General features: G+C 41.0%; 1 protein-coding gene across 2 annotated transcripts in view; it reads right to left on the reverse strand.

Annotated features, from left to right (window-relative positions):
• Positions 1-25,867, reverse strand: part of LOC147032769 (glycogen [starch] synthase, muscle-like) — a 90,440-nt gene that overhangs the window by 63,820 nt on the left and 753 nt on the right. The window lies entirely within an intron of this gene.

Raw genomic sequence — 25,867 nt, forward strand, 5'->3', positions numbered from 1 at the left:
AAAACCGCAAGTTAGTCCCACAAGCCAATACCCTTGAAGCGAGAATTATTGCTCACTTGGGTTATTATCGTACGTTCAGACCAAAATGGAGGCCGCCAACAATTGATGTTGTTCAATAAGTTTTTAGTTTCACATATTAATGACCGAATACAAGTTCCAAGTGTTTGAAAGCACATAAAAACGTTTGGTATTGGAGTCAGCAGACATTATACTCTCTTATATACACTGTACTATGAGACAGTCGCACACTCACATGACATGCACTGCTAATTACTCGCAATGATTGGTTTGATGCAAAGGTTGAACACAACATGTGTATCAGAATTCAGACAGTTTAAAGAAAAATAAAAGAAATAGAAAAAAAAAACACTGATAGTTGTTTTTGGTTTACAAAACCCTCGGTAATCGATATGGATCAGCACGACGATTACTTTAGTAGGAGTGCTAAGACAAAGTAAAAAGTAAGCAAAGGAAAGCAAAGGAGGTTTAAGGGGTTTCTGTACTCCAAAAGGGGAGAGAGGGAGAGAGGGAGAGAGGGGAAATGAGAAATGGCTGCAGACAAAGACAATAACGTTGCTTCAGCAGACCGTGAAGAGGAACTTGCAGATCATGACCTGCTGGAGATGGACAAGCCAGGACCGAGCAATGCTGGTGATATGAAGGTCAAGGCGGATCGATCCAGAAGCAATCCTGCATTGATGAGATCATGCATTGCATTGATCCTGCATTGAAGTTTTGGATTGTTCAGGGTTCAACGACTTGTCACAATATGAAAACCTAAAAAATAAAAAAATAAAAAATTCTGCTCGGGTGAATGGAGGAAAAACCCCCATTCTGTCTGAAGATATGGTTTTTGGCGGCTCTTCAATGGTGAATCCGTCATGTGTGACTCGCTTATTTGCTCACCATCTTCTGGAAATATTTATTGCTTTGCCTGCAAGCTTCTTTCAACCAAAACACATGCTTTTATGGAAGGATTGTAATGGGAAACACCCTGAATGGCTTTATGAAAACGAGAAGAGTTTGGAACATCAAATCTGCATGCTGGCTCTGGCGTGGATGTGTCGTGCCAAGGCAACAGGCACAGTTGATACAAATCTAACTCAGCAGTTTCAAAGTGTCAGTTCTGGAAAAATGTCCTTATGCATATTGTATCAGTCATCAAGTTCTTAAATGGCCGAAGACTCATTCAGTCGTCATGATGAGTTGTTCGGGTCACCACATAAAAGAAACTATTTGGGGACTATGCAACTGATTGCTCAATGTGATCCATTTCTGGCAGATCATTATGGCTAAATTTGGACAAAAAGGTAAAGGTAATCCTTCCTTTCTGTCATCAAGTACTTGCGAATAAACTCATGGATTTGATGGGGCAGAAAATTATAAACAATAGCTGCAGAATTGCAAGGAGCCAAATATTTTTCAGTAATTGTAGATTCAACGCCAGATTTAATTGATACTCGATGACCCGTGAACCCGTTGGGTTCCCGTTGTGACAGCAGTTGATGAAAAAAAAAAAAGAAGATAGCTCCAGCGAACTATACCACTGAGGTTGTTTGCATTATCAAATACTCCCGAAGAGTAGTTGACTGAATCGGGAATTGATTTTTTAATATTTTTTTTTGTTGCCCGATTTGAACGAAACTTGATACTGCACACCGCAGGAGAATGGTGAGTTTGTTGGGTTCAAAACGCTGAATCAGTGGGAAATGGTGTCCACTTTTTTTTAAGACGGATTCGAGGGTAAAATTTGACGCTGAGTACTATGGTTCTGACCGATTTTTTTTTTAAAGGTGCCCAAAGTGCCCATTTTGGGCCGTAATGGTGCCAAAAACCGGTTTTGGGGCATTTTGGCCAAGTTTATGTGCAGGACAATAGTTTTTTCTTCATAAAAAGGTTGATTCAGACCTATGATATATGTTATGAATTGAACCTCATGAAATAGCCCAGGGTCTGTTAATTGGCAAAAAAGGGCCCATTGACCCATTATGTGTGAATAGGCATGGGTGCAGGTGTTTATCCAATTTAATAGCCTTATAAAGAAAAAATTGGGCCATATCTGTTACCCGGTGTACATGGAGTGGGCCTTGTTTGAAAAATACATATTGGGCAACATGGGGCCCATGTTAATAAAAATTGGCTTATAATTTCCGTTATGATCTTCAAAGTGAGCCAGATTACCAATCAATTACATCCATTAACCCACTGTAAACAGGTGTTGCAATATTCTGTCCACTGGGCACGCAGGATGGGCCAACGTGGCCCAAAGTGCCACCAAAAGGCCTAAAATGGGCACATGATAAAAATGCAAGTAATCAAGTGTTTTTCCTGAAACAAAGATTGAATTACAGGTTTTGAGGGGTGCTGATTTCATTGAAATTGATCTCAAACTAAAGAATGGGTTATTTGGAAACACAACTTTCATTTTGATTTACACTACATATAATGTCAATGTTTTTCTTACATTAAATCAACTGTAACATTGAATATATAATTCCCTAAACTACTTACGTTAAATCGAATCATCTCAGGTGAGGCTCTTTTTTTCACCAGAGCACAATTATATTGCAACAACAGTTCACCATTATCATCAACGGTGTGGGCTGAAATTGGAGAGATAAAAAAAAAATCTTTGTAAGCTCATATTAAGGTCCTATTCTGTTAACTCTACAATGAGAAATGTCGATGAACTTTTTTAGCAGTATAATACATTTTCGAACACTCATTGTAATTACGTCACCTCATTTGTCACATAACGTGGGAAAGTTGCGAACAAAGCAAGCAAACAGCCATTGTAACCAGGCCTCTCTCGTGATATAATTTTCATACCAGTTGGGTTTAAAGTCTTCGAGGCACATATTTGTCAACTACGTTCATTAATCAGGCGCATCATAATTAGTCGTGTCGAAATTTGTCCAGATCAATTGCTCATGTTGGCTGCAATCCATTATGCGCTGCGCTATCTGTTGCCTGAAAATAACAATGAAAATAAAGAATTAACATATATGAATAAAAAGGTCAAGAAAAATTTGAAACATAGCAATAAAGAAAAAATGTCATAATTAATGGAAAATTTACTCTTAAAACTTCTCTATTGTTTTTTTTAATTACCTTGTGTATCTTTTGTCTATTGAGGAAGAGAACTGAAGAAATCCTCATTCAGGGAATTAATCTTCGTCTTCAGAGCTGCAGTCACTTTCTGCTACATCTGATTCTTCATGTGTTGCAATGTCTCCTTCCTCGTGGACTTCGTTTTCACAGGGCTGTAGGTGAACAGTCTCTGTTACAGTGTTCATTTGTGAAGTCGAGTACTTGTGGTGCAGGCTTATTTTGCAGCTGGTCTGTTTGTGGCACACTATCCCCTTTGTATCAAATAGGAAACAAGGACACCATCTTCGAATTTCCATCCGTAGTTAAGGGGATCTGGTTGCTCAAATGAGCCAGTGAGGAAATTCACCATCCCGTATATAATGAAGTTGTCACGCTTGATGTGAAATCCCAAGGAATTAGAATCTGGAGGCAGTCTTTTTGATGAAGTGAATTTTCTGGTGTGTTCCTTTCCAGAAATCAACATCGAATACCTGCTTTCCCCAGGGGTCCGCTCCTTCTTGGGTCGATTGTATATGGTGTGCAACACAAAGTCGGCAACTTGATCAACATCAGCGGTCTGTGTTGAAAGGCTGCTTAAAAGCCTGATCGATTCAGGATTGTCTCATTTTTTCAAAGCTTTTGAACTTTGAACGCCCGTAGAATGGCTGGGTATAGTCGCTCCCTGTCAAGGCATGAAAATCCGGAAGAGCTCCACAAACATCCTTGCCAAGATGTGACGCGAGGCTCTTGATATTGTGATATGATATTCCTTCCCTAGACGACGACGTACCTTGCTGAAAATAGACATTGCCTTCACACTGTTCAGCGCAGAACAACAACAGAACATACACATCCGTGTCATCTGCAACTACACAAGTTTCTCTGTGCTTTTTTTGCTGCAAGGACGGTGTGGTGTGCGATTCAGGGATCAGCCTCTCTATGGGAAGATCTCAGTTCTTCAATTTGCGTTGAAGGGCTAGACGAATCGCTTGCCAAAAAGAGACACTGTTCACCTTTCGTGACAAATGTATCCTTCTGGATTTCCCTGACATGATGAAATCTGCGAGAAGATGGGACAGCTGAAGTTTGTTCCTATCATTGGTGAGGAAACCATTCCAATAGCCAGTTTTTAGAAGCTGTTGACTCAGATCAGATATTATTCTTTCTCTGCCTTTGTTTGGACGACCTTTAGAAAGGTAAGTCTGACCTGGAACTGCTCTGTAGTAGTCAAACACCAGATGGAAAGTATTCCCTGGAAGAGACTTCAGGTAGTTTACGATGCGCACTGCCCATGAAAAGAAAGTTTGTGGTTCTCGTCCTGTGATGGGGATTATCCGAACAACTCTCATTGCGTCGACGACACAACATTCTATATCCTCTGGAGGCTTGGACATCGCCGGTTGTGGTGATTGTTTTTTCAAGTTATTTCGGAAGAGGGATTTTGAAGAAGCTCTACTGGTACCTTGCTCATTGCAAATAGCCCAGCGTTTACTGGTAATGGGCCATTCCATTATTGACCTCAGATTGAATTGCTTTCTATCATATTCTGTCAATATGGCAGCAAAATACTTTCCTTCGTCCTCAACAACCGACGCTTTCAGAATTTTGCATTTCAGTTGATCGAAAGATATCACTTCTTGTCGTTTAATGGGGTCAGTGTATTTAGATCGTCCCTTTTCAGGCGTAGAGCTTGTGTCTTGTGTCTTGTGTCATGAAATCAGACTTCTCACTGGCAGGTGATTCTGTTTTTGTTCTTGTGGCGGTATAATCTTGCTTACTCTTTGAGAAACATTCAAGGAATTATCTTTTGGCTTCTTGTCCACGTTCTTTTGTGGATGAGACGTTTCTCAACATTGAATCTGGCGCTACTTCACCAGTACTGAGATGCACAAGAGGTTGAGAAGGATCCCACAAAGTCGGAACCCATGTATTCAGACCATCAACAACTCTTGATACATTGTTGTCGTCCCTTTCCTTTCTCTTGTTTCCAAACTCTTCATGGCAATACGAAGCATGCCTTCCAAGCTTGGTATCTGGATGGTGTTGCAGGGCTGTCAAGCAGTGATTGATTCGCATCCAACGCTCACTAGCGCCAACATTTTCAGTTTTTTTCCGGACAGTCTTCCTGTGTCCTTTGATAGTCTGTTTATTGTCATCTCTATTATTTGATCCATCAGGATTTTCATGTGCTTTCTGCCAGACAAGGATTCAGTGAAGCCCCCGCTAGACAAGTATGCGGACGCATTGGGATTCTCTCCTTCAGGTTCTGCATGTCGACATAGAAATAGCTCATACTTCTTGTATAATTCTGGCAGTTTAGTCCGAAACACCACGGTAGAAAGATCAATAATTTCAAGAAAACCTTCCCAGTTTCCTATCCTTTGAAAATGGACAGCATTAAGCAGAAGCTCCAACATTTCTAACAGGGAATCGATCCATGTTGCCATTATTTCCAGGAAGAGCGGGCAAGACTCTCAAGTCAGGATGATTAATCACTTGCAGTAGATTTAATGTAGTGTAAATCAAAATGAAAGTTGTGTTTCTAAATAACCCATTCTTTAGTTCGAGATCAATTTCAATGAAATCAGCACCCCTCAAAACCTATAATTCAATCTTTGTTTCGGGAAAAATAGTTGATTACTTGCATTTTTATCATGTGCTCATTTTAGGCCTTTTGGTGGCACTTTGGGCCACGTTGGCCATCATGCGTGCCCAGTGGACAGAATATTACAACGCCTGTTTACAGTGGGTTAATGGATGTAATTGATTGGTAATTTGGCTCACTTTGAAGATCATAACTGAAATTATAAGCCAATTTTTATTAACATGGGCCCCATGTTGCCCAATATGGGCACCTGGCACACAATATGCATATGTATTTTTCAAGCAAGGCTCACTTCATGTACACCGGGTAACAGATATGGCCCAATTTTTTTCTTGATAAGGCTATTAAATTGGATAAACACCTGCACCCATGCCTATTTACACATAATGGGCCAATGGGCCCTTTTTTGCCAATGAACGGGCCCTAGGCTATTTCATGTGTTTAAATTCATGACACATATATCATAGGTCTAAGTCAACCTTTTTTTGAATAAAAAAAACTATTGTCCTGTACATAAACTTGCCAAAATGCCCAAAAAACGGTTTTTGGCACCATTAAGGCCCAAAATGAGCACTTAGGGCACCTTTAAAAAAAAAAAAAAAAAAAACGGTCAGCACCATAGTACTCAGCGTCAAATTTTACCTGAGAATCCGTCTTCAAAAAAAGTGGACACCATTTCCCACTGATTCAGCATTTTGAGCATAACTAAGTTAGGTGGCCCTAAAATTTTTGCACTATGGTAGACCGTTTTGGCTGTATTTCCGGAACATACATACATACATACAAGATGAGAGTTTTAGTAATATATAGATGTTGATCAGCTGAATTTCATATTCAGATTTATTCATTCAGAAGAGGGTGGGGGGGGGGGTTATATCGATTGATTTATTGGATAGAGCCACGAGAATATCATCAAGCCTGAGAAGGCTTGCTGACTCGACTATAAATGTGAAACAATGTGGGGTTTGGACACCGGTAATTGCTTTGGCCAATCGTATGACAGAACCTCGAAGCCAGTGGCAAAACAAATGATATAAAATACATTTATCATCGTCATTTCATTTAATACTGTTGGACCCCACTTTTCATGGATTCGCTATTAACAGACCCCGCATATCCGCAGTTTTAAAAAAATGTGACCTGCTTCAACATTCATGGCCTTGTGGTTCACGTATTCACGGAACAAAAAAAAAAATTCCATGATCCGCATACGTAAAACAATTCTAAAACATATCTTCCACCAGCCATATTGAAACCAAGCTGCGCAGCTTGTTCCACCATTCGTGTTATAGACGCTTCACCACATCTACAGCACCAGTATTACGAGCTGCTGTAGATGCTTCCCTCCCTCCCCCGACACCGCCCCCCCATGAGTTGCACAATTAAAATGTCTCACCACATCTGACACCTGCTGAGTATACCATTAGTATGTACACTTACAAATAATTAAAATGCTTCACCAAATCTATTACAAGCTGCCGAAGATGTCACCCCACACCCCCAAACAATTAAAATCTTTCAACACATCTGATACTTGCCAAGTAAAATGTTAGCATGGACACTTTCGTAATTAAAATGTTTCACCACATCTACCGCCACACCCAGCTGAGTACATCTGGTAACACATTTGCATCCATCAACATCCCCCACAAACAAGACTACTCACGCCTCCCACAGCTACCCACAATTCCCACAAGACTACTGGTTGTGCAGTGTCCTGGGTCTCAATTATTCTTCTCGTCCCACTGCCTTGACTGGTGTTTTGCCTCTCATTGCACTAACTTGCTCATTGATCAAACATGACTCCCAAGTACACGACCAGTGCCGGAGATGCGTCTACTACCAAAAGGCAGAAGAAAGTAATGAGCTCGAGTCACAAAGTGGATCGGCTGGACCAGATGTCGAGAGGACAGAGTGTGGCCTCTGTGGGCAGACTGTATGGCGTAAACAAATCCATCATTCGCTACATAGAGAAGAATGAGAGGCGATCCGAGGAAGTGTTGTGGCGAGCACTGTACCGAACATCGAAGTGGTCACCCATATCCGGGATGTCCACATAGAAAGGATGGAGAAGGCGCTCAGTGTATGGATTGAGGACAACACGCGGAAAAACGTGCCTATAAAGTGAACCTCTCATTCACGCAAAGGTGATGCATATGTACGTGCATCTGGCTGGCATGGGTGGCGCCAGCATGAGTGATGCAGGAATGAGTGAGGCGGGAATGAGTGATGCAGGTACAAGCAGCTCCAGTCCATTCCGCGTGAGTCAGGGGATGGTTTGACCGCTTCGAGAAGCACGATTGTCTCCACAATGTAAAACTGAAAGGTGAGTGCCTCCGCAAACCACGAGGCAGCCAGTGTTCCCTTCTCAACTCACACAGCTCACCAAGGTGAAGGGGTACGTGCCAGCAAAGGTGTTCTCACAGACGAGACCAGCCTGTTTTGGAAAAATATGCCAATGCGAACTTTTATATCGAAGCACGAAGGGACAGCATCGGATTCAAGGCAGCAAAGGACCGGGTATGTCTTCTCTGCGCAAATGAAAAAGGGGACTGTAAGATAAAGCCCATGATGTACCGTTCCCTGACCCACGTGCTCTCAAGAGCAAGAACAAGCACACACTGCCCTTGCTTTGGAGGGGCAACAGGAAGGCATGGGTGATGGCAGCAGTTTTCATGGACTATTTCATCCCTCAAGTGGAGAGTTACCTTGTGGAATGAAACGGTGTTTTCAAGGTTCTCCTTCTCATCAATAATGCTTCTGACCACCCCAGGGACCGGAAGGTGGCTCACCCGAATGTGGAGGTGATAGTCCTGCCACCCAAAACCACCTCTCCGATCCAGCCACTCAACCAAGGGGTAATTTCGACTTTCAAAACATATTATACTCGCCACATCTTTCGCCGCATTTTGGCCGTTAGGGGAAGGGAAAGGGAAGGAAGGCAAGGTGGCATAAGTGGAAGGGAAAGAGAAGTAAGACAAGGTCAAATTCCCTGCTTTTCGTCCTGAAAGTCCCTGTACTGTAATGACCTGAAAGTCCCTGTAGTGTCCATCTTGTTTACCCTGTGCACCCCACCCCATCCCTTCTATAGATGTCCTCATGTCTCTGTTCCCTACTGTTTTGTCCTTCCCTCCCCCACCCCTCTTGTTTCCTGCTCACCTTGTTGCACGTTCTGTGTGTTAGCTCTCATATGAGCTTCGACATTATTCACAAAATAAAAATATATATATTTTTAAACAATCCCACATGAATGCAATGCACATCAACATTCTGTAATGCCTTTGAAAATTTACAAAATGTCGGAGTTTTAAGTTGTGATGCACTTCCATGCAAGGCAACTGACTTTTTTGTAGCAGATTCATTGGCGACAACACCATCTCTGTTGAAAATAGTTGATATTGCTCATTGGAGCATGATCACGGGCTGTTGAGGACAGTCACTGGGTGAGAGAAAGAGCTGGACAAGATATGCAGGTTGGTTGATGCACACATTAGGGCAGAAGAGAAGGCAGCCAAAGCCAGGGAAGTAAGGATAACGACTCCAGCAGGAATGAAATATACCATCAGAGATGGGGAATCCCCCGCCATTGAATGAAAAAGGTCATACATATTCCAGATAATGAGGGAGGCGAATTGAAAACAAGACACCATTTGGTCATCATCTCAAAAAAGTTCACCAGGGGTGAGGAACGCAGTAACCAAAAATAATTGAAATCAGATAAGCGGTTTTTCATTTATTACAAAAAACATTTTTTTCAAGATGGCCACCCTCGTCGGCAATCTTGGATCCGGCCACGCCCAAAATCAATAGGGTTCTTCCTTTTCAGGTGGTACATGTGTGACAAATTTCAAATCAATATGGCGAACAGTTTATGAGTTATCGCCATAAATATTGACGCCCAGCCAGCCGAACGGACGGACCGCGCCAGTCGGCCATCTTGGAACTGGCCACGCCCAAAATCAATAGGGTTCTTCGTTTACAGGTGGTACATGTGTGACCCAAATTTCAAATCGATATAGTGAACAGTTCACGAGTTATTGCACTTTGAGCTATAAATGTTGATGCCCAGCCAGCCAGACGGATGGAACACCCCGGTTGGCCATCTTGGAGCCGGCCACGCCCAAAATCAAAAGAGTTCTTCCTTTTCAGGTGGTACATGTGTGACCCAAATTTCAAATCGATATGGGGAAAAAACATTTTTTCAAGATGGCTGCCCCAGTCGGCCATCTTGGATCTGGCCACGGCCAAAATCAAGAGGGTTCTTCCTTTTGAGGTGGTTCATGTGTGACCCAAATTTCAAATCGATATGGCGAACAGTTAATGAGTTATCACACTCACAGCTAAAAATGTTGACACCCAGCCAGCCGGACGGACGGACGGACAGCCAGACAGCTGGACGGACGATCCGAGTGAGAACAATATCCCCCTTCCGCCACACGGCGGGGGATAAAAACACTTCACTGATACATGATTAAAAACACCTCACTCCCACATGATTAAAAACACCACACTGCCACGGGATTAAAAACACCTCACTCCCACATGATGAAAAACACCTCACTGATACATGATTAAAAACACCTCACTGATACGCGATTAAAAACACCTCACCGATACATGATTAAAAACACCTCACTCCCACATGATTAAAAACACCTCACTGATACACGATTAAAAACACCTCACTGCCGTGGTATTAAAAACACCTCACTGCCGTGGTATTAAAAACACCTCACTGCCGTGGTATTAAAAACACCTCACTGATACATGATTAAAAACTCACTGATACATGATTAAAAACACCTCACCGATACATGATTAAAAACTCACTGATACATGATTAAAAACACATCACTGATACATGATTAAAAACACATCACTGATACATGATTAAAAACACCTCACCGATACATGATTAAAATCACCTCACCGATACATAATGAAAAACACCTCACCGATACATTATTAAAAACACCTCACCGATACATGATTAAAAACACCTCACCGATACATGATTAAAAACACCTCACCGATACATGATTAAAAACACATCACCGATACATGATTAAAAACACATCACCGATACATGATTAAAAACACATCACCGATACATGATTAAAAACACCTCACCGATACATGATTAAAAACACCTCACCGATACATGATTAAAAACACCTCACCGATACATGATTAAAAACACATCACCGATACATGATTAAAAACACATCACCGATACATGATTAAAAACACATCACCGATACATGATTAAAAACACCTCACCGATACATGATTAAAAACACCTCACCGATACATGATTAAAAACACCTCACCGATACATGATTAAAAACACATCACCGATACATGATTAAAAACACATCACCGATACATGATTAAAAACACATCACCGATACATGATTAAAAACACCTCACAGATACATGATTAAAAACACCTCACCGATACATGATTTAAAACACCTCACCGATACATGATTTAAAATACCTCACCGATACATGATTAAAAACACCTCCTTGATACATTATTAAAAACACCTCACCGATACATGATTAAAAACACCTCCTTGATACATTATTAAAAACACCTCACCGATACATGATTAAAAACACTTCCCCGATACATGATTAAAAACACCTCACCGATACATGATTAAAAACACCTCACCGATACATGATTAAAAACACATCACCGATACATGATTAAAAACACATCACCGATACATGATTAAAAACACATCACCGATACATGATTAAAAACACCTCACCGATACATGATTAAAAACACCTCACCGATACATGATTAAAAACACATCACCGATACATGATTAAAAACACCTCACCGATACATGATTAAAAACACCTCACCGATACATGATTAAAAACACCTCACCGATACATGATTAAAAACACATCACCGATACATGATTAAAAACACATCACCGATACATGATTAAAAACACATCACCGATACATGATTAAAAACACCTCACAGATACATGATTAAAAACACCTCACCGATACATGATTTAAAATACCTCACCGATACATGATTAAAAACACCTCCTTGATACATTATTAAAAACACCTCACCGATACATGATTTAAAACACCTCACCGATACATGATTAAAAACACCTCCTTGATACATTATTAAAAACACCTCACCGATACATGATTAAAAACACTTCCCCGATACATGATTAAAAACACCTCACCGATACATGATTAAAAACACATCACCGATACATGATTAAAAACACATCACCGATACATGATTAAAAACACATCACCGATACATGATTAAAAACACATCACCGATACATGATTAAAAACACATCACCGATACATGATTAAAAACACATCACCGATCCATGATTAAAAACACCTCACCGATCCATGATTAAAAACACATCACCGATCCATGATTAAAAACACCTCACCGATCCATGATTAAAAACACCTCACCGATACATGATTAAAAACACCTCCCTGATACATGATTAAAACACATCACCGATACATGATTAAAAACACCTCACCGATACATGATTAAAACACCTCACCGATACATGATTAAAAACACGTCACCGATCCATGATTAAAAACACCTCACCGATACATGATTAAAAACACCTCACCGATACATGATTAAAAACACCTCACCGATACATGATTAAAAACACCTCACCGATACATGATTAAAAACACCTCACCGATACATGATTAAAAAACAGCTCCCTGATCCATGATTAAAAACACCTCACCGATCCATGATTAAAAACACCTCACCGATACATGATTAAAAACACCTCCCTGATAAATGAATAAAAACATCTCACTGATACATGATTAACCAGAGAGTTGGTGTCAAAGCCCCCTCATGCTCACCTGTTTATACAGTTATCCTTTTTAAAAGACTCGTCTAATATTTTTTATAAAGCATTGCAGTGAAGTCTGATCCAAATAATTTTAAAGCAATATATGTATTTGTATCTTGTTATCAGTAAAAAATTATGTGGTAGATAAAAACAGAAAGGGAAAAAAATGAAAACATGAACATGACAAAATCTTCTGATGTTGCGGGTATTCCCGATGACGCGTTCAGGCCAAATCAAGTTGTTGTCGCCAGTCTCCAGTCTATGTTTAGATTCACCTTAGGTTTCAAAACTGGTCTTGACTCTTCGTGAATTAAAAACTCACTGTAAAAGTCCTCTTCCTGCAGAAAGTCAATTAATTTTCCTGACTCATCGCAGAGAGGTTATTCTTCTTACTTGGATCGACGTCGTTATTTATCTATATGGTATTTATATTTACGTTTATTACCTTGCATCGTTCACCGAAACTTGAAAAATGTAGAATGAGCGAGGTTAACCACAGCTGAGCTCGAAAAAGTTCAATCCACACTCCAAGTGTCTTCCCTGATTGCCACGGCTGTTTGTGTGTTTCCCTGCTTTCTTGCGTGATGAGTTTGCGACCTCAGAATATATTTAGAGATATTGATTTGGTAAGAGTACGGTATGAAGAAACAAGAGGTCCACATGAGGAATTCAAAACTCACAGAGGGGCGAACTTTTTCACTGCAAAAAGTCAACAAAGGCTTTCAGAAGTAGAAAATACCAATGGCATGGATGGTCGGGGTGTTTCTCCTGTTCAGATTAGACTCAAAGCAAGATCGATCACTTTTTGTGGATAATTTTCAGACGTTTTTGCGCTTGGTTGTTTTGTGCAACATTTGCGGCTTATAAACCAGTGCGGCTTGTACGTGTTTAAATTCCAGATTTTTAAAAAATTTCGGGGATGCGGCTTATATAACGATGCGCTCAATGGTCCGAATTTTATGGTACTTGTCTTGCCATGAGAAATGCATCTAAAAGAAAAAGTAATATGTAGTGTTGGGAGTTAGAGTGCGGACAGGAACGGATGGAAAACAGCATCCTGGTTGCCATGGCAACCACTTTAGATGATGAACGTATGTCATGACACACCGTCTCCACAGTCGGTACCCATGTACCAAATATGAAATGTGAAAGTTGAAAACTTTGGAGGTTAGAGTGCGGACAGGAACGGATGGAAAACAGCATGCTGGTTGCCATGACAACCACTTAAAATGACGAACTTATGTCGCGACACGTCTCCAGTCTGTACCTATGTACCAAATATGAAACGTGAAAGTTGAAAACTTTGGGAGTGAGTGCGGACAGGAATGGATGGAAAACATTATCCCGGTTGCCATGGCAACCACTTTCGATGACGACGGTATGTCGTGACAACGGCTCCACAGTCTGCACCTATGTACCAAATATGAAGCGTGAAAGTTGAAAATTTTGGGAGTTAGAGTGCGGACAGGAACGGAATCACATAATACGCCCCGATGTGTGTGTGGTGTGGTGTGGTGTGGTGTGGTGTGGTGTGGTGTGGTGTGTGTATATATATATATATATATATATATATATATATATATATATATATATATATATATATATAATATAATATATATAAAATATATATAAATAAAATATCGGGCGTATAAAAAAAATAGTGTGGTAGATAAAAACATTAGAAAGGAAAAGAGAGGGGGAGCACTCGGGAGAGTGCAAAACCTCCGCCGCCAATACTGCTGGATCACTCAAGTGAACCTCATATCTTATTAATTAAATATGATGTCAACAGTGCTGACAGAGTTATAGTTCTTTTCTCCTTTTTTTTGGGGGGGGGGGATTGGAAATCACTTAACACATGTAGAAATGCAAAAAAAAAAAATCGAAATTTTGTTGAAAAAAAAGTTGCAAAAAATATTTTTTCTCTAACAATTTTTTTTTGGGGGGGGGGTTGTTAATCACTTAAAACATGTAGAAATGCAAAAAAAAAATTCTCAAACTTTTTTGGGGGGTGGGGGTGGGGGTTGGAAATCACTTAAAACATGTAGAAATGCAAAAAAAAAATTTTTTTGGAATAACAATTTCTTTTGGGGGGGGGGGGGTTCAAAATCACTTCAAACATGTATAAATGCAAAAAAAAAAATTCTCAAACAATTTTTTTTTTTGGGGGGGGGGGACCAAGTCCAAAATCTAATGGCATGATCCTTGGACCATACCTAACCCCCCCCCCCAACCAAGTTTCGTCGAAATCCGTCGAGGAGTTTTTCCGCAATACAAAAAATTTAACATTTTCACGCTCACGCTGACTCCCACACCGGGGTTATCGCAAAAGCTCTCTGTTCTTCGAACATGCAGCTAAAAACACCTCACTGATACATGATTAAAAAGACCTCACCGATACATGATTAAAAAGACCTCACCGATACATGATTAAAAACACCTCACCGATACATGATTAAAAACACCTCACCGATACATGATTAAAATCACCTCACCGATACATGATTAAAAACACCTCACCGATACATGATTAAAAACACCTCACCGATACATGATTAAAATCACCTCACCGATACATGATTAAAAACACCTCACCGATACACGATTAAAAACACCTCACTGATACATGATTTAAAACACCTCACTGATACATGATTAAAATCACCTCACCGATAGAAGATTAAAATCACCTCACCGATACACGATTAAAAACACCTCACTGATACATGATTAAAATCACCTCACCGATACACGATTAAAAACACCTCACTGATACATGATTTAAAACACCTCACTGATACATGATTAAAATCACCTCACCGATACACGATTAAAAACACCTCACTGATACATGATTAAAAACACCTCACTGATACATGATTAAAAACACCTCACTGATACATGATTAAAATCACCTCATCGATACATGATTAAAATCACCTCACTGATACATGATTTAAAACACCTCACTGATACATGATTAAAATCACGTCACCGATACACGATTAAAAACACCTCACTGATACATGATTAAAAACACCTCACTGATACATGATTAAAATCACCTCACCGATACATGATTAAAATCACCTCACCGATACACGATTAAAAACACCTCACTGATACATGATTAAAAACACCTCACTGATACATGATTAAAAACACCTCACCGATACATGATTAAAATCACCTCACCGATACATGATTAAAATCACCTCACCGATACATGATTAAAATCACCTCACCGATACATGATTAAAACACCTCACTGATACATGAATAAATATATACCATCAGAGATGGGGAATCCCCCACCATTGAAAAATAATTTAAATCAGATAAGTGGTTTTCCATTTATTACAAAAAACATTTTTTTTAAGATGGCCGCCCTAGTCGGCCATCTTGGATCCGGCCACGCCCAAAATCAATAGAGTTCGTCATTTTCAGGTGGTACATGTGAGACCAAAATTTCAAATCGATATGGCGAACAGTTTATGAGTTATTGCAATCACAGCTATAAATGTTGACACCCGGACGGACGGACGACCCGGGTGATAACAATATCCTCCTTCCGCCACGTGGCGGGGGATAAAAACTGTCAACAAGTTTGTGCAAGAGATGCACCAATTAGTTTTAAATGTCAGTGAAGGACTTCAATTGGTTGACTCTAAAAGCAAAGATCACTGAAAGATCTCAAGATTTATGTCATTAATAAACACAAAGACGAAAGCTCTCGGAAAAGCAAAAGCTTTAAATTGAAAAAAATATAATCCTCATTAAGTTTTGCAGTACATTATCCGTTTTTGTGAGCAAGCAGGAAGATGAAGGAGACGAAATAGACTACATTGTGTACACGCCTTGTAAGGAAATGACGAGTTGGGATAACATGTTAAAATGCTTTGCTCTTCGGCTTGCCTAATAAGTGATACTTGTAGGCCTTGCGAAGTAACCCTTAGGTGGATTGCCCATTTATAATTATGATCACTCAAGCCGCAGGATGCAAGAGAATAAAGAGATGTGAATGCACGCACGGACGCAATATTTCCAGAACGAGATACTCCCAAGTCCAAGAAACGACAAAGTTTTTATTTTTCATATTTCAACATTAATGTGTGATCCTAAATACATTTTTGATCAACTATACAGACATATACATGTATAAAAATAAAAAAAATTATACACATAGGCAGTTGATCTTGAACAGACTGCCAGCATTTTGTCGCTCTCCATTTTTGATTTGGCCCTCACTAATCGATAAACTCTCATTGCCACCTCCCCCTCCCTCTCCCTCTCCCTCTCCCCCTCCCCAAATGTAGAGACCAGCTCTTTTCAATCCAGACAGGCAATAAGATTATGGATAGTGCATGAAAGTAGTTTGTCAGCCTTTGGCACGTACAAGCAAACAAACCAATAAACTAATGCAGCAAACTTATCTTTTAAAATAATGGAACGAAGCCTTTGTTAATCTCTGCTGGTTTGGAGGAAAATAAATAAATAAAAATTGAATAAAACAAAAACAAAAAAAGAATTTATGAAAACAGCCTCATAATTTGGCAATCATTACATCCATCTGAATAATTTGAATAATTATAATTGGGCAGGACAAAAACATAACTGAAAGCACTCGGCTTATTAGATACGATAATCAGACGCTCGAGAGATTTGCTCAAAGGCAGGGCACATCACCAAATTGGAGTTTCCCTTAAAAAAAAGGTAAGCATCTGCTTTGCAAGGGAATCATACCACCTTTGTACAGACTAGAACGGCACTTGGAAAATAGAGCACACACCTCCACCAAGCTCAACAGTTTTGTATCCCACCAACAGGCCAGATCTGGATCTGGGCCTGAACCAAAATTGAATCAGCTTGTTTTTGTCACCTACCCAAATCATTCACATAGTTTTGTCACAACTCGTCCACAACAGATTGAAATATTGGGCTATGTATGGTTTTTAGCCCCATCTCTCAATAGTGAAGAATCACTTCAAAAAATTATTGCATCTGGATATTCAACAAAATTGAAATGATTCGTCCATGTCACAGATCCAACCTGTCCACCAAATTTAATCCGAATCCATCCACAACTTTTTGAGATACTGTATTCACAGATAAAGACAGACAGACTTGGCATATAAATTCTGCTGAAACAACAGAATTATTCCAAGCAGACATTTTTAGTCTCAAGAATGGTTTCTTTGAGCAGACAACTGGAGAACATTTGCAGCTCTAGCTTTGGAGCAAAAAGTAAAAAAAAAAAAAAAAAAAAAAAAAAAAAAAAAAAAACATCCTCATCTTAACTTCATTTTTATGAAGTGTCAATAAAGTAATGTTTTTCAGCTTCACGTTCAGATGTATTTGAGCAACTCAGTTGATTACCCCAGATTACCAAACCCATTCACAAATCACATATTTACACATTGCATCACATGATGCATTGGTCACTGACCCACCTTTGGTTGCATGAGTGAATCACATGAGAGAATGTTCTGTTGGAAGCTTACGTAGCTGTGTCACAGCAAGAGCCTCAATCGGCAATGATTCACAACAACCATAACACAACATTCACAAAACACTCCACAACAACCCTTCGACTTTCAGGTAAGGAAAAAATAGAATGTATAATTTGACGCAAATGCATCAATATATGCCTCAGCCCACGGTTACGTTTGATCTCAATTGAAGGTCACAAGAAAAACGAGAAGGGAACTCGGTAGAACGCATACCTCCACCACGCAATGACTGATCCAGAAAAACATATCAGGCCCAATACATTTTTGAAAAATCGTGTATATATATATATATATATATATATATATATATATATATATATATATATATATATATATATATATATATATATATATATATATATATATATATATATATATATATATATATCGTTTTTAGCCCCATCTCTCAATTGTGAAGAATCACTTCAAAAATTTGAGTAGCCGGATCTGTATCTTCACCAAAATCTAAACAGTGCGTCCTTGTCACACACCCAACGCGTCCACAAAATTCATCCAGAACTTCCCACAACTTTTTGAGATATCCTGCACACAAACAAACAGAAAGGGGTGAAAACATAACCTCCTTCACCTTCGGTGGTGGGGGTAATTAAAGAGAGAGAGGGGCAGAGACAGAGAGACAGAGAGACCAGATGCTGAGATGCTGCCAACTCAATTTGTGGTCTGCAAAATGGTTTTCAAAGGGCACATGACATTTCACCATCGACCTGTTCAATCTAAAATTTAATTATTTAATCTTTGTATTGCAGTCCATGTGTGTCTGGAGGGAGGGCGTGAGATAGATGGTCAATCTCTTGAGCAGTTCACAAGTTATCGCAGTAACACAGATTTTCAATTAAAGGGAGCTTCACATTAGACCTTTGACCTTTTGAACCCAAAATTTGATCAGATAAAATCTTCGAATTACAGTCTATAGTGCTACCAAGTTTGTTCAAAATACGTTCAGTGTTTCACTAGTTATCACGGTAACAAAATTACACACAGACATACAAACCTGAAAACATAATGCCTCCGGCAACGGAAGCACAAAAATAAATAAATGAATAATGAAAAGGCCATCACTTCAATATTTTAGCTCACCATGGGAAATTCGCTTTCAGGTGACGTGAATTGAATGAACAATTGTATCTATTGTCTGATTAAGCTTTAAAGCATTGTGTGCAAGAGCATGAAAAGGATATCTAAAATGCATTACCTACAATGGAAATACATTTCCAAACTACAAGGGCACTCGATGGAGCGCATACTTCCCTCACGTAATGCCTGATCCACGAGAACATATTGGGCCCAATACATTTTTAAAATATCATGCGATACAGTACTATATCGTTTTTGGCTCAATCTATCAATGGTGAAGAATCACTTTAAAAATTAAATAACTCTCGTATCCAGATCTTCACCAAAGTCGAATCAATTCGTTCTTGCAACACACCCAACTCATTCACCAAGTTTCATCCGAATGCGTTCACAACTTTTTGAGATATCGTGACATATATATATATATATATATATATATATATATATATATATATATATATATATATATATATATATATATATATATATATATATATATATATCCTCTCTCTCCCCTCAATTATAGAAGTCAGATTCAGATCCAGATCTTCAACAAAAAATGTAATCAGTTTGTCCTTGTCAAACACCGAACTTGTCCACAATTTTATCCAGATCCGTCCACAACTTTTTGAGATATCCTGTACACAGACAGACAGACAGACAGACAGACAGACAGGGGTGAAAACATAAACCTCTTCCACCTTCAGTAGCAGAGGTAATAAATCGGTTTCATGCATAATCTTGGCCAGAAGAACATGCATAATTGGGAAAACTATTTACAGTATTTACTATTTTCAGCAATAACTGACCTACTCCACAAAAGACAGATTGGGAACTTTAAATCCACCAACCAATGCCAGCAGATGCAACACCCAGCTTAATAGCCATCTGAACAATGGAGAATCTTGTGATGAACAACTTGCCTGCGAAGCATCAATCCGACAGTTTGTAGTTGGCACAGGCATGTAGTGGCAGAAACCCAGGCAAGACAGCTCAAAGTGCTTGAAAGCACTACCTCTGCACCATACTGTCACAAACAGCATGCACATAGTACATACACAATACTTCTATAACGTCGGGATGATGAATCAACAAAGGGGGAGAGACAGAGACAAAGAAAGCCCATCTTCAATACACCTTCGGCAAATCACACTTCCAAGCACAAGCAGGAAATTGACCATGTACTGGCACACAATGGCTTATTTTCAAAGGCTATTGTGGCATCTAACACATCATCATGAGCTCAACAGTGACGTGTTTCCCAGTGATCAATAACTCAAAATTTTATGGGATTTTATAATGAATTTTCAATGCAGGAAAAGAAAGAGCAGCGAGTGTATAAATAAGGTGCATCCCCAAAAGTACATGCCTTGGGACCAGAGTGGCTGCGGGACAAACCTTTGTTCATGACCGTACCGATTGTTCTTCGAGCTGAGGCTGGGGTGCTGTCATGTGGATGTGTGCGCATTTTTCCACAGCCATTTTGTGTTGTGGGTGAAAAGTACAATTATCACTTTTACTCATTCAGCTAAGGCGATGTGATGTGGGCAGTTCTGCTTTTTCATCTTGTGCCCATCCCGAGTTGCTTTGAGGGCATTACAAGTGACCGATTAAAAAAAATTAAAAAGTGACACGACATGCAGTCTACAGCAGGTAGTCAACAGATGAACCCAACCCAACCCCAATTTGAAGGTCATCAATGAACCAGCTGGGCTCCTAACAATGCATTTGACATGAGAATTTTCAAGTACGTGGTTACAAATAAAACTACAACGGCATTCGGTAGGGCACATGTGTCAGCAAGACTGAACAGTCTACATTTTGTATCCCACCGAAAGGCCAGATCTGCATCCAGACCTGAACCAAACATTTAATCAGCTTGTTCTTGTCACCTACCAAACTCGTCCACAACTTTTTCAGATATTTTGATATATGTAGGTTTTGGCCCGATCTCTAAACGGTGAAGAATCACTTTTAAAATTCTCGCATCCAGATCCTGATCCGGACGTTCACCAAAATACAATTTATTCATCCTCGTCACACACCCACCCTGTCCTCCAAATATGGTCCAAATCCATCTGCTCCTTCTTACCTTCGCATTCTGCGAAAGGTTATGTTTTGGTCGGCGTGTATTTATTTATTTATTTGTAATCTTGTGATTCGTATAACTCAAAAAGTATTAAACCGAATTGCATGAAATTTGGTGGGATGATTGGTTATTAGCCAGGAAGCATTCGATTAGATTTTGGGATCGTTCGGGTCAAAGGTCAAGGTCAAGGTCACGAAAAGGACAAAATCGTCTTTTTACGATAACACGGTCAATTTTTATTCACTTTGCATGCAACTAGTGCCAAAATGTTCAGAATTCAACGCCTCATCTTGTGATATGCAATATGACACAATGACGCCCATACTCTTGTTACCGGTTAAGGGTCAAAGGTCAGGGGGGTCACGACCTTGAAAAATATGCGGTTTTTGTCATAACGCGGTCAATTCTTGTCCGCTTTACATGAACCCAGCACCAAAATGTTCAGAATTTAATGCCCAATCTTGTGACACAATGACGTCATAACACATGTCACCGGTTGGGGTAAAATGTCGGGGGGGGGGTCACGCCCTTGAAAAATATGCGTTTTTCGGCATAACTCAGTCAATTCTTATTCGATTTGCATGAAACCAGCATCAAACGAGATTACCTTCTCTTGTTGAAACGTTGTATTCACCGAGCTTGCGAGTGAAGACTCGCCAAAACGACGTGAATTGATTGTTGTTTAGTCCGTAGCCCCCGAAAGTCGGGGGGAGGGGGGTCATGACATTATAGATACAGTGGGGAGAACAAGTATTTGATACACTGCCGATTTTGCAGGTTTTCCCACTTACAAACCACGTAGAGGTCTGTAATTTTTATCGTAGGTACACTTCAACTGTGAAAGACGGAATCCAAAACAAAAATCCTGAAAATCACATTGTATGATTTTTAAATAATTAATTTGCATTTTATTGCATGAAATAAGTATTTGATTACCTACCATCCAGAAAGAATTCCAGCTCTCACAGACCTGTTAGTTTTGTCTTCAAGAAGCCCTCCCATTCTCCACTCATTACCTGTATTCACTGCACCAGTTTGAACTTGTTATTTGCATAAAAGACAGCTGTCCACACTCAATCAATCAGACTCCAACCTCTCCACAATGGGCAAGACCAGAGAGCTGTCTTAAGGATATCAGCGTCAAAATTGTAGACTTGCACAAGGCTGGGATGGGCTACAGGACAATAGGCAAGCAGCTTGGTGAGAAGGCAACAACTGTTGGCGCAATTATTAGAAAATGGAAGAAGTTCAAGATAAGTCAATCTCCCTCGGTCTGGGGCTCCATGCAAGATCTCACCTCGTGGAGCCTCAATGATCATGAGAGGTGAGGGATCCGCCCAGAACTATACGGCAGGACCTGGTCAATGACCTGAAGAGAGCTGGGACCACAGTATCAAAGAAAACCACAAGTAACACACTACGCCGTCATGGATTAAAATCCTGCAGCGCACGCAAGGTCCCTCTGCTCAAGCCAGCGCATGTCCAGGCCCATCTGAAGTTTGCCAATGACCATCTGGATGATCCAGAGGAGGAATGGGAGAAGGTCATGTGGTCTGATGAGACCAAAATGGAGCTTTTTGGTTTAAACTCCACTCGCCATGTTTGGGGGAAGAAGAAGGATGAGTACAACCCCAAGAACACCATCCCAACCGTGAAGCATGGAGGTGGAAACATCATTCTTTGGGGATGCTTTTCTGCAAAGGGGACAGGACGACTGCACCGTATTGAGGGGAGGATGGATGGGGCCATGTATCGCGAGATCTTGGCCAACAACCTCCTTCCCTCAACAAGAGCATTGAAGATGGGGCGTGGCTGGGTCTTCCAGCATGACAACGACCCGAAACACACAGCCAGGGCAACTAAGGAGTGGCTCCGTAAGAAGCATCTCAAGGTCCGAGAGTGGCCTAGCCCGTCTCCAGACCTGAACCCAATAGAAAATCTTTGGAGGGAGCTGAAGGTCTGTGTTGCCCAGCGACAGCCCCGAAACCTGAAGGATCTGGAGAAGATCTGTATGGAGGAGTGGGCCAAAATCCCTGCTGCAGTCTGTGCAAACCTGGTTAAGAACTACAGGAAACGTCTGATCTCTGTAATTGCAAACAAAGGTTTCTGTACCAAATATTAAGTTCTGTTTTTCTGATGTATCAAATACTTATTTCATGCAATAAAATGTAAATTAATTATTTAAAAATCATACAATGTGATTTTCAGGATTTTTGTTTTAGATTACGCCTTTCACAGTTGAAGTGTACCTATGATAAAAATTACAGACCTCTACGTGCTTTGTAAGTGGGAAAACCTGCAAAATCGGCAGTGTATCAAATACTTGTTCTCCCCACTCTATGTGGTTTGTGTCATAAGACCATTCATATGAAACGAGTTCCCCACACTCATACCAAGAACAAAAAAAGTAATGGCGGCGAAGGTATGCGCTCTATGAGTGCCCGTTCTAGTTGATGATGTCCTGCTCACAGAGAGGTCAGACAGACCAGGGTGCGAACATAATGTGCATCCACCTTGGTGGCAATGGTAATCAACCACAACCGCATCATCATTCTCCACTTTGCAAGTGATTGCATCAAGAAAATGATTTAAATATTAAAAAAAAAACTTTTAAGAATGGAATGCATATCATATCATACATTTCAGCATTTTAAAAAGAGCACATCAAAACCTTTCTGAACAAATACACTGGCTCAGGCTGGTAGGTTAGCATAGACAGAGAGGGACGCCCACTCACCGAAAAGCTGTCTCGCCTGGGTTTGATCCCCGACCCAACATCAATGTTAGTGCTGTCCGTCAGAAGGACGTTAAACTGGACATCCAGTCTACCAGCATTAGTTGGTCGACTTTAAAGATCCCACGGTGTTCTTTGTGAATAGTTGGCAGGGTATTACTGGCACCCTGAACGAATTACAAAATCCTGTCTTGCTTGACTGATGGGAAGGCAATGACAAACAACCCAGCACCACCATAGTCATCGTCATGTTACTGCTTTGACAGCACCAATGCTATGGAAAGAGTATGGTATGATAACGATGACGACGACGACGACGACAACGACAATGCACAGGTTCAACCCACAACCATCAGCGTCAAGTCCAATTGTGCAACACTCAACAGCTGTAGCATCAGCACTGATTGATCTCTAAACTAACACGAATGAGGACGACTCAACGACCAATAAAAAAGTGGAAGTGCCAGCTCACAAACTACATCATTCTGTCAGGTGAGGCTACAGCAAGACGTACCTAATTTGGCAAACTTAAAAGCTGTTTTTTCTCCCTCTCCTTTATTTTATTTAAATTTGCCCGAAACAAGGCTGAGCGACACTAAATGTGAAGGGCTCCAGAGAAAACGAAAATGAGGAAAAACTGTCAAAACCTTCAAATCATCCTCAAACAAGGAAACATCTTCACAGTACCACTGTGCAGGAGGTAACGAGGCCACGTGGGACAAAAATGAACTTTCCTATCCCCATTAAATTAACAAAATCTTTCTGTTCAAAATGTTGGCTCATGGAAGAGGGTGACGGAGTTAAAATAAATAAACAAAATAAAAACAAACTGTGAGTGAGCAAGTGGATGGGCACAATGTGCAAGGGAATGGATAAATGTCAAAAAGGCAAAGAAAGGGGATGGTTCAAAAAGTGAGGAGATGGGGTGGGGGGGGGCGAGATAGTGGGAGGAGGGAGGCGAGATAGTGGGAGGAGGGAGGCGAGATAGTGGGAGGAGGGAGGCGAGATAGTGGGAGGAGGGAGGCGAGATAGTGGGAGGAGGGAGGCGAGATAGTGGGAGGAGGGAGGCGAGATAGTGGGAGCAGGGAGGCGAGATAGTGGGGGGGGGGAGGCGAGATAGTGGGAGGAGGGAGGCGAGATAGTGGTAGGAGGGAGGCGAGATAGTGGGAGGAGGGAGGCGAGATAGTGGGAGGAGGGAGGCGAGATAGTCGGAGGAGGGAGGCGAGATAGTCGGAGGAGGGAGGGGAGATAGTCGGAGGGGGGAGGCGAGATAGTCGGAGGAGGGAGGCGAGATAGTCGGAGGAGGGAGAAGCGAGATTGACGGAGGGGGGAGAAGCGAGATAGACTAAGGGGGGCGAGATAGACGGAGGAGGGAGGGGCGAGATAGTCGGAGGGAGAGGAGGCGGGATCAACGGAGGGGCGAGGAGGCGGGATCGACGGAGGGGCGAGGAGGCGGGATCGACGGAGGGGCGAGGAGGCGGGATCGACGGAGGGGCGAGGAGGCGGGATCGACGGAGGGGCGAGGAGGCGGGATCGACGGAGGGGCGAGGAGGCGGGATCGACGGAGGAGGGAGGCGAGATAGTCGGAGGAGGGAGGGGCAGTGAGATAGACGGAGGGGCGAGATAGACTAAGGGGGGCGAGATAGTCGGAGGGAGAGGAGGCGGGATCAACGGAGGGGCGAGGAGGCGGGATCGACGGAGGGCGGGATCGACGAGTCACCCGTTAAACAAGAACAATTGGTTGAGTGTAGTTAATACCAACAGGAGGTGGTAAAGATCCCAAGTCGGGATGGAAGAAGGTGTGAGATGGACCCATCATGGCGATGCACAGATTTGATTTTTGGAACGTCG

The sequence above is a fragment of the Eptatretus burgeri genome, chromosome 2, assembly GCF_056783735.1.
Source record: "Eptatretus burgeri isolate ZD-2024b chromosome 2, Ebu_testis_v1, whole genome shotgun sequence".
NCBI lineage: Eukaryota > Metazoa > Chordata > Myxini > Myxiniformes > Myxinidae > Eptatretus > Eptatretus burgeri.